This window comes from Rhinopithecus bieti, unplaced genomic scaffold (genome assembly GCF_001698545.2).
Source record: "Rhinopithecus bieti isolate Rb0 unplaced genomic scaffold, ASM169854v2 scaffold_2435, whole genome shotgun sequence".
NCBI classification, from domain to species: Eukaryota; Metazoa; Chordata; class Mammalia; order Primates; family Cercopithecidae; genus Rhinopithecus; species Rhinopithecus bieti.
In genome coordinates this window covers 1,227,111-1,241,259 of record NW_016803909.1, presented here as the reverse complement: position 1 = coordinate 1,241,259, position 14,149 = coordinate 1,227,111, and the positions used below count along the sequence as shown (strand labels likewise).

Below are 14,149 nucleotides of genomic sequence, written 5' to 3'. Positions count from 1 at the left end.
GATATAAACTTGAGTTTATGTAGAAAAGTAGGTTAGGCTTGGGAAAAGAAAGAAATATATCTTTATGAGAATCACAATATACTGGGGACTGTGAGGGTTAATAAGAGGTAAGGAGGAGGTGAAGGAAAAGGAGAGATGGAGGAAATAAGAGAAACTGAGCAGATGAAATAAAGGATTCAATGGAAGGTATTGTTGGTCACAGCTAGGTGTCAGAAACAAAACTAGAAAATGGGAACTGCTTCAACATTGGGAAGAAAGTGAAAAAAAATGAATGTATACCACATAGTAAAAGAAAAGAAAATAAGAAATAATAAAAGGCTTTCAGGCTTTCCACAGAGCATATCTGTGAAAAAAATAAAGCAAGCATGAAAGAAAAGAAACAGTGAGATTGAAATTTTCTCCAAAGGTATCTCATCCAGAAGGCTTCATTGTGGCTTCCCTTTCACATCAAGAATTTAATTTTGCATTCCCTTTGTCTGTCTTGAGGCACACTTCTAGTTTATTCCATGAATTTCTTTTTCTTTAAAATTCTCCTTATTGGCTAAAAGAGAGGAATAAAATTCAGATCTTTGCTCAGTCTCTTTTGTCCCAAGTTTAGGAAAGATGGGAATGTCTTATTCATTGACACTTGGGTATTTGCTCATTTTCTGTGCTGTACCAGTAAGAGCCACCATTTTCATTGTCTTTAAGACACTCTCCTTGTGACACTAATAGACTAGCAGACTTTTTACTCTCAATTTACCATTAATCATTAAAGTTCCTTCTTTAATGATTATGGAATAGAACCTTTAATCATGTAAAAGGATATAAGAAGTCACAAGTTGGATTGCTCTTATTAACCCCGGGGTTGTGTTTCTAGACCGAGGACACATATGATTTCTGATCCAAAAGTCTGTTCAGGTTGTCGGGAAAGCTGGACCTCCATCAGGAGGGGTGATTTATTTGGCGATATGAAGGCAACTCTAGAGATTTACCTGAATAATCCCAAATTTGAGATTTGACTCTGGAAGGAGTCCTTCCTGACTCTTTTGCTGGTTTTGAGCTTACCAAATTGAGCTCACCAAATTTTGGGTTGTATTTGCATCTTACGGTTCATTCTGACCCAAGCTAACCTGCATCCTCAAAGGATGTATGGCCAATAACTTCCCTAAGGTACAGCATACAGGAAAAGGACTAGGACCTGTGCAGCTACATGGGCTCACCAACTGACTCTCCAACCCTGCTTATATCGCCTGGCCAAGGAACTTGAGTTTATCACTCTATAAATTCTAGGGCATTGGTTATTTCTCACTTCACAGGATCACAAGTGTATAGACTCATTGTCTTCCACTGACCAGCAATAGTATAATAGTATGGGGCATTTGTTGGGACCCCATAGAATGAAGACACTACCATTCAGCTGATGATGCTGCCCCATATATTGTGCAGCCTAGGCATGCCCATCCCCCACCAGTAACCTCAGGCAGCAGTCCTTATACTGAGCTTCTCTCTGGTGCCCATGGCAACCCTAGCTTTTAATGCTGAAATGTTACCACAGGGTTGCTTTTTGGTTTGGAGTTTTTTTTTTTTCTTTCTTTCTTTCTGGAATCTTTTTGAAATGAACCGTTGATGTTGCAGTTTTTGCACATCCTTCAACTTGTGCAGAATTCACAGTCAGAACTTATAAGCCTGAATTCAATCAGGTTTGCTAAGACGCACTATCTAAAAGCTGACTTATGCAAAAAATAAAATAAAAAAATAAAAGCCGACATGCACTCTTACTGATTAAACTTGCCTTTTAACGAAAGCACTTGGTATTTCAGAATTAATTTTCCTCCTTTCATATTTTTTCTTATTACAATAGAAAACTATTTTGGGAACAAACTTTTGCAAATCTTTACTTCAAATTTATGTGAACATACACTGTATGTGTGTGCACATGCAAATACCCAAATGAATATAAAAGTACATATCCTGTATCTAAAAAGTTCTGTGTACCTTTCTTTTCAATTTATTAATTCTCTAGGCTAGCATATAAAGTGGATTGCCATTAGTTAAGGACAGAATCATAAAAATCTACTGTGTACCAATGTATTTTTTAAATTACTTATTACTCCTTTGTACATTCTTTAAAATCAATTTTTGATTTTAAAAAGAAGACACAAACATCAGTTTCTGAGAAGAAATTTGCTAGGGTCCTGGCTGCATTTAATAATATTTCCTGGTTTAACATCTTTCCTCCCAGAGTGCACACTTACAGCACACTGATTTAGGGCCCTCACACTTTCACTGAAATTATCCATTTTTGCTTCTCTGATACAATTATTATTGTTTGAGCCTTTTAAAAACTGTTTTAAAATTGTATTCATTTAATGTGTCTGTCTTTAAGATATTAAAAATCTTTCATTTGTATGTCACCTGTTAAGGGAACGTATTCTATAAACTGCAATATAATGTCAAGTTAATTAGAAGAGCCAGAACTCTATTCTGGAAGCACCCACCTCTGAAATGCAGCCGCTTCTTGGATAAAAAGCAACAGCTGTGTGAAAGCATAGTGCTGCTAACACTGCACACCTGCTTAGTGGAAAGGCTTTCTCTACCTGAATTTGCAAGGGGCAATTTTTAAAGCTGGAATGGGATAACCCCACATGGGAATTTGATCCAAACACTCAGGAGTAAATCTTGCCTTATAACACATGATGGATAAGGACATCGTTATCAAAGAGAGTCAGGTCCTTGGGGTGAAGAGAAAGGCTGCCTCCTATGGCATTATTGAGGGTAGCAGCCACAGGGTAATTTCATTCTCTTCTTGTGTCTACCCAAGATTCAAGTTGAACTTACCAGGAGTTTAGGCAAGACTTGGTGGCCTGCAGCAGTTGTAGGGAGGCAGTTAGGTACAGTCACTCACTGCATACGAAGAGGAGCTTTCTGGCTGCTTTTAGGAAGGACTAGCCCAGGAAGGAGGAAGCTTAACCTGACCGGTTTGCTAAGCAAGACCAGGTGGTTACTATAAGAGATAGTCTTGGCCAGGTGCAGTGGTTCAGGCCTGTAATCCCAGCACTTTGGGAGGCTGAGGTGGGAGGATCTCTTGAGGCCAGGAGGTCAAGACCAGCCTGGCCGACATGTTGAAACCCCATCTCTACTAAAAATACAAAAATTAGCTGGGCGTGGTGGTTCATGCCTGTAATCCCAGCTACTCAGGAGGCTGAGGCAGGAGAATTGCTTGAACCCAGGAGAAGGTTGCAGTGAGCTGAGATGGCACCATTGTACTCCAGCCTGGGCAATAGAGTGAGACTCCATCTAAAAAAAATAAAAAATAAATAAAAAGAGATGGTCTTTTCCTGTGAAGGGTTCCATTAATTATCCATGTGGGCTGGAATTGTTTCTCTTGAACAGTTACTGATACAGATATTCAAACAGTTAATGAGACTCCATCTGTATAGGAGCTTCCAAGTGGGAGTGCAGGCTGAATTGATTAGTTTTAGATGTGAGGCTTTTAAGCAAGAAGAAAACCCATAGTCCAAACAGCATTTGTAAAGTTCTGAAAAGACATTGCTACTAGAAATGGGGAGAGGAAAAAAAGAATACTTCTGAGCAAACCCTATTTTCTTTAAAATGAAAAACAATGGTAAAGGTTTCCATATGTAATTAAAATCTCATTCTGAAGTAACCACCGCCACTGGCTCCCAAAGAACTCAATTAACAGGAAACCGCAAAGAATATGGTATTTTCTTTGAGATGCTTTAAGAAATGCTCCTAAGTAGACAATGGGTTGGATAGTAACTGTTACCTACAAAAGGATAAGCAATTATGGCTCATTCTAGGGAAAAAAGAGGAGAGGATAAGGCTAAAAAAAGTAGGTTTATAATATGGAAATTAGATTTTCAAGTGTGCATATTTATCATCAGATCTATACCGAAATCTGGGCTGTACAAAGTCTAACTTTACTAAAAAAATTACCTTACTTAAAAAAAAAAAAAAACTCACTCTCTTCCCTCTGCCTTCATTTAAAATATTTCATCTGAGAAAGGAAAGGTGATCACTATGCTCACCTCAGGTCTCCTTTCCCAGACAGGCTTTCTTTTCTTACAGTTGAAGACTAAATACACAGTCCTGGGGACCAGCTCACTTTCCAGGAGTTGGTTCTCCCGATGTCCCTGACACTGGCAGATTTAATTTCAAAGTATAGAAGGAGGCCTCCGTAGGTGTGTAGTCATTGTGGAAAGAACGGAAGAGACCATTTAGGTCACTGCATGTTAGCGAAGTTGAAAACCAAGCCAGTAAGCAGTGAGTGATTTGATGAAGCAATGCTTCAGGTGTCTGCCTCTTTGAGTTCGCTGAAAAGTTGGATCTTAGACACTTAGCACCTGAAACAACCAAAGGCTTAAGGAGGACATTGACAGACTGGGGCGAGGAGGGTCTCTGCCTCCCCTGAAGACCTGGACCACCCTCCACACCTGGGCAAGGGCTGCAGCTATGCCTGCTATTAGAGTTAAGCAGCAAGGGCAGCGACACCTGGGATGTAAAATAATAAAATAATAATAATTATAAATAAATAAACACTAGCAAACTACCTGTTTCTACCTGTGAGGACTTAAGAAGACTAAACAGCGCCTTAATTTCTGGACTTTCCCTTGGATCATAAAAGGAGACCCTGGGAATTTTCTGATTCCTTCTTTTTTTTTTTTTTTTTCGGTCTTAATGGAGATCTTGAACTGCAGAGCCGCCGTGTCAGAACTCAGATGGTTAACATTCACTTCTTGCTGTTTTATTGCATATTACTGTGCGCGCCTGAGCAGCGGGAGCAGATTCGGGCAATTACAATCAAGTCAGGGCACACGCCGCGGCGGAGCAACACGAGCATGATGAGGATACTGATGAGGCACTTATCGAAAACCCCACATCATCCACACTCATCAGCCACAACATGTCACCCCAAATGAGGCATCAGCTGCCTTCAAAAGGCTCATTGCACAGTGTTTACTGCTTCCCTCGGACCCACTTTTGATTTTACGGTCAGAACTGGGTTCAAACAGCAGCTGTCTGGCAAGGGCAGGTCTGCGGCTCCTCGCAGCTTCCGCGGGAGTTGGGAGTCCTGGGGCTTTGTCTGGGGAGCTTTGGGGAGCAGGGGCTGGCAGGGCGAGGGGCGCGGAAGGCAGAGAAGTGTCCAGTTCCGTTTCTCTCAAAGCGGAATCCCTTTCCCAGAAGGGGCCCTTGATTAATTTCAAGCACTAGCACACAGTGGTGGCATAATGGGGGGAGTGGGAGGGAAGCAAAATAAGGAGCCTTTCACAGGGCTCCTTAAAATGGTAGCAGGGTGGGTGGGACCTCTCACGCAGACAGATAGTCCTAGAAATATCAGTCCCTTTGGAAAAGACAGATCCAACCAGCAGAGCCGTTCAAATGGTCACAATTTTTAATTCTTTCCATCATCAACTCCTTTCTGGTGGTTGGGGGAGGCATTCGTTAGCAATCTATAGGAGGACTTCCCCCCACTCCCCGCAACATCTAGTTTTCTGCTGTAGAAGGAAGATATATTCCTAGTAATACTCCTTAAAACTATTCTTTGTTTTTACTCCTTGAAACTCTTCCTTGTTGCTTTGGGTTAATGCAACTTGCAGCTAAACACTTGTTGGGGGAATCTAATTGTTTACATTTAAACAAAGAATGTGAAAACCATTGCCATCTATGTTTCTGTCTTTCCTGATGGGGGATTGTATTAGTCTGATACCATCTTTGCACATAGTTCTAATCACTGGACTAATCAATGCCATTTATTTTAAAGCTAAATGTTCATAATTTTGTAAAATTCACCCTACAATAAAACATTTTCCAGTTAGATCTAGACCAATTGATCCAATACCAATAAAAGCCACATAGATTTTCAATTTTCCACTCATTTGGGACGTTTTCAGCTCCCTCCCCTCAAGCCCCAGTGAGTGCTATCTTAGCCCTCCAAAGTAAGAATGAAGAGCAGTGTGTGGCAGGGAAGAAAGGTGAACCTCCTGCCCCGCAGACATATGATCTGTCCTGGAGACAATGCCACATGCAGAGCATTGTTCAGCAAGGGGGCAAGGGAAGATTAGGCAGGTTCAGAGAGACAATGTGGACACCAGGCAGAGCCACACACCCTAACCAAGGTCCAGGATCCTGGAACCTAGAAACAACCCCAGTGTAGCTGTAATAAATCTGGAGTGTACCTTTGGGTATAGGGTGTCACGAACTCCAGTCTTTTTCGGTTTCACCACATCCATTGCTACTTTCTTTTCACTGTTTTTTTCTGCATAATTCTACAGCAGTTGGCATTTGGCTTTTAATAGGATTTTAACATCTTTACAAAAAATAGGCAACCACGGAAAATACTTAAGTATATGTCTAGGTTTGAAGAGTTTTAGTAGTTTTGAGAAACTAATTTACTTTTTCTGGTAAGTCATTTTATCTACCTTTAGATATTAACAAACTAGAGCTTCCAGGAATTTCAGGAAAGGCGTTCCTTTCTGTCTATTCCATCTCAGGGGTTCTGCTTGCCTTCTTTCCTCCCAGATCCCTTCCTCTTCTAAACTTTTTAACTCTCCTTTCATGTCCCTGACCTGATAATATTCTAGTTTGGCCCATTTTACCCAAACTCTTCTCTAGCTTCCGGGGTTTATTTTTCTAAGTTGAATCCCACTACATGCTGGGATTCAAGGGAAAACCCCACGACAGGGTCTAGGATGGTGACCATAAACCTCAGAGCGTCACTCGACTTAATAGCTCCAAAAGAGTCAGGGCAAAAGGAGGCAAGTGTGTGCCTACGTTTCCTTTGTCATCCTGGATCCCTCAGGGCCTCCAGGCTTCATGCACCAATAACCTGTGTTTATTGCATGATGTCAAGTGAATACTAAAGGGAATACGAAATGTGAATGCAGAAAAGAAAATGGGTGGGTCCTACGGGATAGGAGAGAGTTTGGGAAGGTTAGATTAAAAAGTAATTCAAGGCTGAGATTCATCTTGGTCCTTCTAATTTTTGCCTATGACTCATTTTCATTAAGTGACATCTCATAACCTTTAACTTAGTATTTCCCTCTAGAGCTTTCCTAGTAGGTGACCTCTATTGATGATATAGAAAGAAAATGAGTAGAGTTCAGTTATTGATTATGGAGAGGATTCATTAAACTATCAGATGTATTTATGTGGACTTAGCAACCTCTATCAATAATGCCTGCCAAAGTCATTGGTTCTAGGGGTTGCAAATATTAGTCATAATTCCTTAGGAAATTTTAATATTGGTGGTGTGTGTGTTTAAAATTTTTCATATATTGGATACTCTTCAATATCTTCCTACTGATAGAAATCGATGCTGGGAGAAGCAGAGGGAAGACTGCAAATGAAAATGCAGTACGATAAATTCTAGACAATTATCCAAACCAAATTAAAAGGAATTATTCATGTAGAAGATCAGAGGAATTCACTGGTCAGATGGCTATTGAGACCCCTAGTTCTCAACCTCTGGTTTAGGAATCTAGAGAAAAGCAATCTTGTAGGATCCTTGCTGGGAGCTTCAGAGAAGATCTAGGCCAGAAAGAGACAGTTTTCATGTGTGTATGTGCATGCAGCATGGAGTGTGTGTGCGTGTGTGTGTGTGTGTGTGTGTGTATCTGTGGGGTCATCATGTAACACTCTTTGTGATGCACATTCTAAATTAGGCAAAAGGGATGCATCTTTCAAATGCAGATCATGTTTGCATTAGAAGAGCAATGAGAACACTTGTCAGTTTCAGAACATTTATGTGCTAGAAGTACTGTTAGCAGAAGAGCAGTTTAGATAAATTCAAGACTTTTTTTGCTGATCACAAACATTAAGCTTCACACCTGAAGCCCTCAACCCCCTGCTGTGCTCTAATCCTAGCACCATTCACCCTTAGAGACTCAGAGTGCTGTGCCTCAGCTCTCAAACCTTTGATTGCCCTTAGTTTGAATGCCACCACCTGCAAAAATGCCTTTTTATTCCCTTTGAGCCTCTTGAGAAGGAAGTAAAAATGATAATTCATGACAAACATTAATTAATTGTTTACAAGATGATCTTTTCTTTTTCCAACTTCTGTTCAGCAGACATGTTGAACTGCAAGATTCCACTCGCGACGCCAGAATTCGTCAAGAGGCCTGCATTGTTGTTTCGCACTGAGGCATAGGACCGGCTACAGGCCATTGTTTCTCCAGCTCAAGTGGGCCTGTCTGGTTCGTGTTGGAAGAATGGGGGTGACATGCGTGAGTTCCCGAGTATAAAAGAACTACTCGTTCTAGGAAGGAACGGGAGGTTAGCCACTAATGCAGAGTAAATAAACATTTTTCACCACCTCTTGCTCCATGTGATTTTTAAAGGTCAAGAGCTGCCATTACAGTATTTTAAAAGCTTCAGATTACATTTAAAGAATGTATCACTAAACTCACAGAAACCTTATCAGAATTTAGGAACCTACTGTGATTGTTTGGTCCTTGAGTTTATCATCCCACTGGAAGGTGGATTGTAAAAGGCAGGCAGATGCCCCGTTGTTTCTGATATCCTGCAATTTGCTCAAAGTGAATGCTGTTCAAGTTCTTCCAAATTTCCCTTCAAAATATGGAAAGTGTTAAAGACACTTCAGTTTCAAAATCTTATACAATCTACACTGCAGGTCAAACATTTAGGGCAGGGCAGAATAAGGCTCTAGGCCTTTCATGACAAACACGTTCAAAATGCAAAGAGATGTTCATGTTCCCTTGAAACTTCCAAATGTATGTGTGTGAAAGAAAAAGAAGTAAAAGGCAGAGGGAGATTTCTTTTTTAAATTAAAGAATAAAAAGCTTACTTCAAGGAAGTATAGAGTAACAGCAGAAAGACTTCCTCAGCAACTGAGGTTTTCAGATTTCAAATTAGGAGCCCTTAGATCACGGCTGCTAGGCTAAAAATCAATTCTATATTTTCTGAGTTAATACTAAGGATCGCACTTAACAGACATGGAAACTAATAAGGTATGCAGAAGGAGTAAAAGCAGCACACACACACAAATTCAGGCCTTAGTTTTGGCCATGATCCAGCACAATGATGTTTCAACCAGATTTGAAAAAAAATCAATAACATCTGTGGTATAATGGTTAATTAAAGCAGCTCTTCAGCAGAGCTCAGGAGGAGAGGCTCAGCCTGAAATTCAGACAGCTGAAGCTTGATTATCAGGAAAGAATGCTTTTTTAGCTATGAGTGGATAGGCCAAAAGCTGCAATGTGCCGAAATGGGGAGAAAAATTGCTTTTATTTTAACTTTCTTTAAGTAATCAATACATGCTTTCACCTGCATTAGGACACTGCTCAGCTCCAAAGCCTGTTACTCCACTTCAGCATAAATTCTAACCACTGTCTTTTAAAGCTTCGGTTTAAAAAGGAGTCCCCATCCCCTGTAAAGCAAAAGAAAAGAATTTGCAGGTTTGGGTGCATGTTCTTGAGGCCAGTTAAAGCTCAGGCTATAGGATGGTCCCAAGGGTTTAATCCATAAGCTATGTGCAAAGCTGACCCAACCTTGGGGTACACAGAGGTCATAGCCAGAGAACTAAGGCTTCACAATAGAACTACTAAAACTTCTCAAGGAAACTGTGAAGAGCAAGGTCAAATTTCCCACTGCTTTTGGTCTTCCTATTATTTTGAGTACTATGCTAGGGATGTTTTCTTTACCTTTTTGAGGGCAAAGCTCAATGAATCAACAATGATGCCTCTTGCAAGGTTAGTGGGTGACTTTTCTAAAGAAAAAAATAATTGTTAACACCTCATCTATTTTCTTAACACTTTGCTTTGGCTTCTATTTCTGATATTGTTCCTGGACAGTGGAATCTGTGTATTCACATCATCATTGTCAAATTTCAAGCTGCATTTGTAAAATGACATTGTCCCCTCTGGATTACACTAGTCCTCCTACAGCATATGGTTAGTCAATTGGTTATTTATTTTTTCATTCAGCAAGTTTTTCTTCAGTGCCAAGCATGTGCCTATCACTATGTTGGGTGGTTTCTGCCCTAGGAAGCTCATACATAGCCTGTTTGAGGGCTGTGTGCTTGTGAACAATTAATTGCAAACACAGTGGGAAAATAGCTCAAATACAAGTGTCTAAAATGGCTAAAATTTTAAGCAACCCCACACCCCAAGTCAACTGCACCTGGGAAGAGACAGAGGGAAGGTTAGGGAGCATCAACAGGGAATATTCTTGGAGCAAAATCTGGAAGATAAGGAAGTGTCTCTAGGAAGACAAGGAGAGAAAGGCACTCAGAATTTATATATACAATATACATATACATATAATGTGAATTATAAGTATCAATTCAGAAGAATATATATGAAAGAAGTGACATAAATATCTTATAAAATCTTCTAAATTAATCATTTAAAAATTGATACAGAACAGATATTTGTATTTTCAGGGTATGAATGACATTTTGACACATTCATATACTATGTAAAGATCAAATCAGGGTAATTGGAATATCCATTACCTTAAACATTTATTTCTCCTAGGAACATTCAAATTATTCTCTATTAGATTGGTGCAAAAAGTAATCACACCATTTCGCCATTACATTAAAAGTAATGTAATTTGATTTTAATATCACATTAAAAGTAATGGCAAAATGATGTGATTACTTTTGCACCAACGTAATAGCTATTTTGAAATGTACACCAGATCACTGTAAACTAGAGTCACCCTACTGATCTATCAAACACTAAGTCTAACTGTATATTTGTACCCTAATCGATGTCTCTTCATACCCTTTTATCTCTGCCCTTCCCAGATTTTGATAACCACCAGTCTACTCTATCTTCACGAACTCCATCTATTTGCTCTCACAGGAGTGAGAACATGCAATCTTTGTCTTTCTGTGCTTTGCTTATTCACTTCACATAATGAACTCCAGTTCCATCCACGTTGCTGCAAATATGTTTTACATCATCTATCCTCATTTTAAGAACCATCAGGATCACAGATTCCAGCACCTTCCTTTATAGCTATCACAATCAAGTAGTTATGTCCTTCCTCTGACCACACTCTCACTGGAAATTCGTTCGTATCGCTTCTTCTCTAAAACACAGCAACTTTGCCTTTTTCTCAGGGATCCATTTTTTCATCCTATGACTTTTCTTTTAACCTATTTCTGGGTTCTTTCCAGATTATCTTTCTCCATAATTTCAAAATGTGAAGTAGATTTAAAGGAGCCAAGAAGTTGATCTGCCCATCAGTAGGCTATACTCTACAGTATACTTTAGAAGAACTAATAATAATGCCCAACACTTTTTATCTTAAAAATGTTGGTCTTTGGATAAAATCCTGCTCCCCCACCTACTATGTGATCATGGGCAAGTAATATGATCTCTCTGGGCTTCAGTTTCCCGTCTAATAAATGGGCATAACAACAATAACTACCTCATAAGGTTATAATGTGGATTCAGTGAGTCAATATTTATGTGTTTAGAACAGTGCGTGGCACAGAAGAATTGCTGTCAGTGATTGTTGAATAAATCATAGTTACCAGCACCTATTTTGCACATGATTTCCTGTGTGAGGCTTTACGTCCCCACCCAAATCTCATCTTGACTTGTAATCCCCATAATCCTCATAATTTCCACATGTCAAGGGAGAGACCAGGTGGAGGTAATTGAATTCTGGGGGATCATTTCCCCCAGGCTGTTCTCATGATGGTGAGTGAGTTCTCACGAGATCTGATGGCTTTATAAGGGGCTTTCCCCCCACCCCCCGCCGCCTCTTTTCTGGACATTTCTCCTTCCTGCTGCCTTGTTAAAAGAAGGGTGCCTTGCTTCCCCTTCACCTTCTGCTATGACTAAGTTTCCTGAGGCATCCCTAGCCATGCTGAACCGTGAGTCAATTAAACCTCTTTCCTTTATAAATTGCTTAACCCTTCCCTGCTTTGATATAGATCAATTCTCAACTATCATTTTGAGTTTGATTTTTGTCCTTTAATGTATTAGCAACTCATATGTAGAGCCAATTATTTACTTATAATTTTAATTTTTTCTGTCTTAAGATACTTTTAAAATCATGTTGCCAGATTTTCTTCCTTAGCAAAGGAGTGATGTTGCCTGTGTAATTTCTATGATTTTATATCTTGAGGACTGACTTTCCATTCTTGCATTTGTTTTCCTGATTTGGTCTTCATGTTCTTCCTTGGTAAGTTGGTGTAATTCAACTGTTGCAGCCATTTAGCACCCTATCTTTAATTCTTTTTAAAATAAGGTAGGTTTAAAGTAATTACATTTAAAGTGCAAATATTTTGAGCAACTACCAATGTAGGCGCCATACTCTCTGTTGGGAATACACAGATGTGATGTATATTGGTGAGGCTTTGTTTCAGCCACTATTGACAGAAACTTAACTGTGTGGCTTAAACACACTCAAGTTTATTCTTTTGTGTAAATTAAGACCGAAGTCAGCTCAGGGGATGATTCCAAAGAATCATCAAAAAACCCGAGTCCTTTCTCTCCTATTTTGGTTTTCACCCTCAAGGCTATCTCGTAGTCCAAGACAGTTGAAACATCAGCTGCCACCTGTATCCCAGGCAGCAGGATGAAAGATTAAAGGAGTTTTTCTCAGAACTCTCAACAATTCTGCTCATATCCTATTTGTCAGAACCTATTCACATACCTTGCTACAAGGAAGCCTGAGAGACATAGACTTTATTCTGGTGCCACTTATCTAGCCAAAAGTCAGGCTTGTGCTAAGGAGGAATGAGAGAGTGAATTTCAGTGTCCAAATAGCAGTCTCTGCCACAAAATGGTTTATGGCAATGAGGAGCTCGGTGTTTGGTGGTAATGACAGACAGATAATTACAATCTAATGAAATAAGTGCTAGTTTTACATAAAGTTATTGGTGTCTTTTTATTTCTATTCATTGATATGATTTACTCTTCTTAAGGGTTTTCTTCTTCCCACTTCCTGCTTCCATCCCCACTCCCACAGGCTGAACAGGCACAATGAAATGTGGTTTTATCAGATTTCCCAAAGCCCAGTTTCCATTGATTTGCAGGAACTTATGTAAGCGTGTGTCTTACCTACAAGTCACAAAGCCACTGAAGGGTAGGGAGGAGGCCTTGGTTATTTTTATAAAGAGAGCGTGCTTGGCTTGGGGGCTGCTCAATGGTTGCCTGCACTTGAAAAAATGTTTTTTTAAAGATCATTCGGTTCCTCCAGGCTGCTTTTCCACTGAAGAAGAATGTCCACCTCCAATATTTCTACTGATGTAGAATAACTTTCCTGAAGTTCTGGCCTCATTCTGTTTACCAAATAGCATATAACTTTAGACATATCCTTTAATCTCTCTGGCCTGCTTTCTCACAAATATTTCTATCTTGTTATTTTGAGCATGGGAAAAAATGTAAGTGACATTATGAAAATATTTCATGTTTCTCTAAAGACCTTACAAATCGTAATTAGTTAGAATTTTTCCATTGGGCAAGGAAAAAATTGTGTACATATATACAATGTAGATTTTTTAATAGGAATAATACCTTAGTGAAGATCAAATAGGTTAAAAAATGCTTTGAAAATGATATTAAACAAGATGTTTGTGTAATATGTTAATTTTTTGTCTGTCTATGTAAACATAGAAGGCTATATTATGTTTGTTACATTAATAAGTTTCCAACTTACAAAGAATGTAAAGGAGGTAGCTTTTGTTCTTGTAGTTAGTGAGGAAATGTATACACAAGAAACTACAAGAAAAAATTCATTGCAGTATGTAATGATAAGCATGATAAAGGGGCTTATATTGTGCAGAAAGGCAGTTCATAAATGTTGAAGCATTGGTTGAAAAATCTAGCAACACCTATAAAGAATAATTTATTCAATAATAGTTATTGGTAGGAAATAATGGGAAAGCAGTAAGAAGGATTATAAAGCTAGAATGAATTAATACAGCAAAGGTGATATTGACACGATGTAAAATCTTGCTGCTTGAATAAGTCAGATAAACTCTATCACTAAATTTAGTACACTTCTAAGTGACACTCATTTAATTTTTATTTTCTGAATTCACTTCACTTGAGAGAATACTAAAATAGACTCATGGCCATTTAGCAATATCAGCTAAGTGATACCTATTACAGAGAATTTCAACCTTCTATTAGTGTTTTGTTTTAGAGGCTTAACCATTATACAC

The 14,149-nt window shown here is 39.1% G+C and overlaps 1 long non-coding RNA gene across 1 annotated transcript; it reads right to left on the bottom strand.

Moving 5' to 3' along the window:
* Positions 1–8,085: 8,085 nt before the first annotated feature.
* LOC108519581 (uncharacterized) lies at positions 8,086–9,712 on the bottom strand. The gene is made up of 4 exons (XR_001882665.1): positions 9,663–9,712; positions 9,286–9,388; positions 8,438–8,568; positions 8,086–8,192 (listed from the first exon to the last, which is right to left on the bottom strand). It is a non-coding gene; the product is annotated as an uncharacterized LOC108519581 (long non-coding RNA).
* Positions 9,713–14,149: the final 4,437 nt, after the last annotated feature.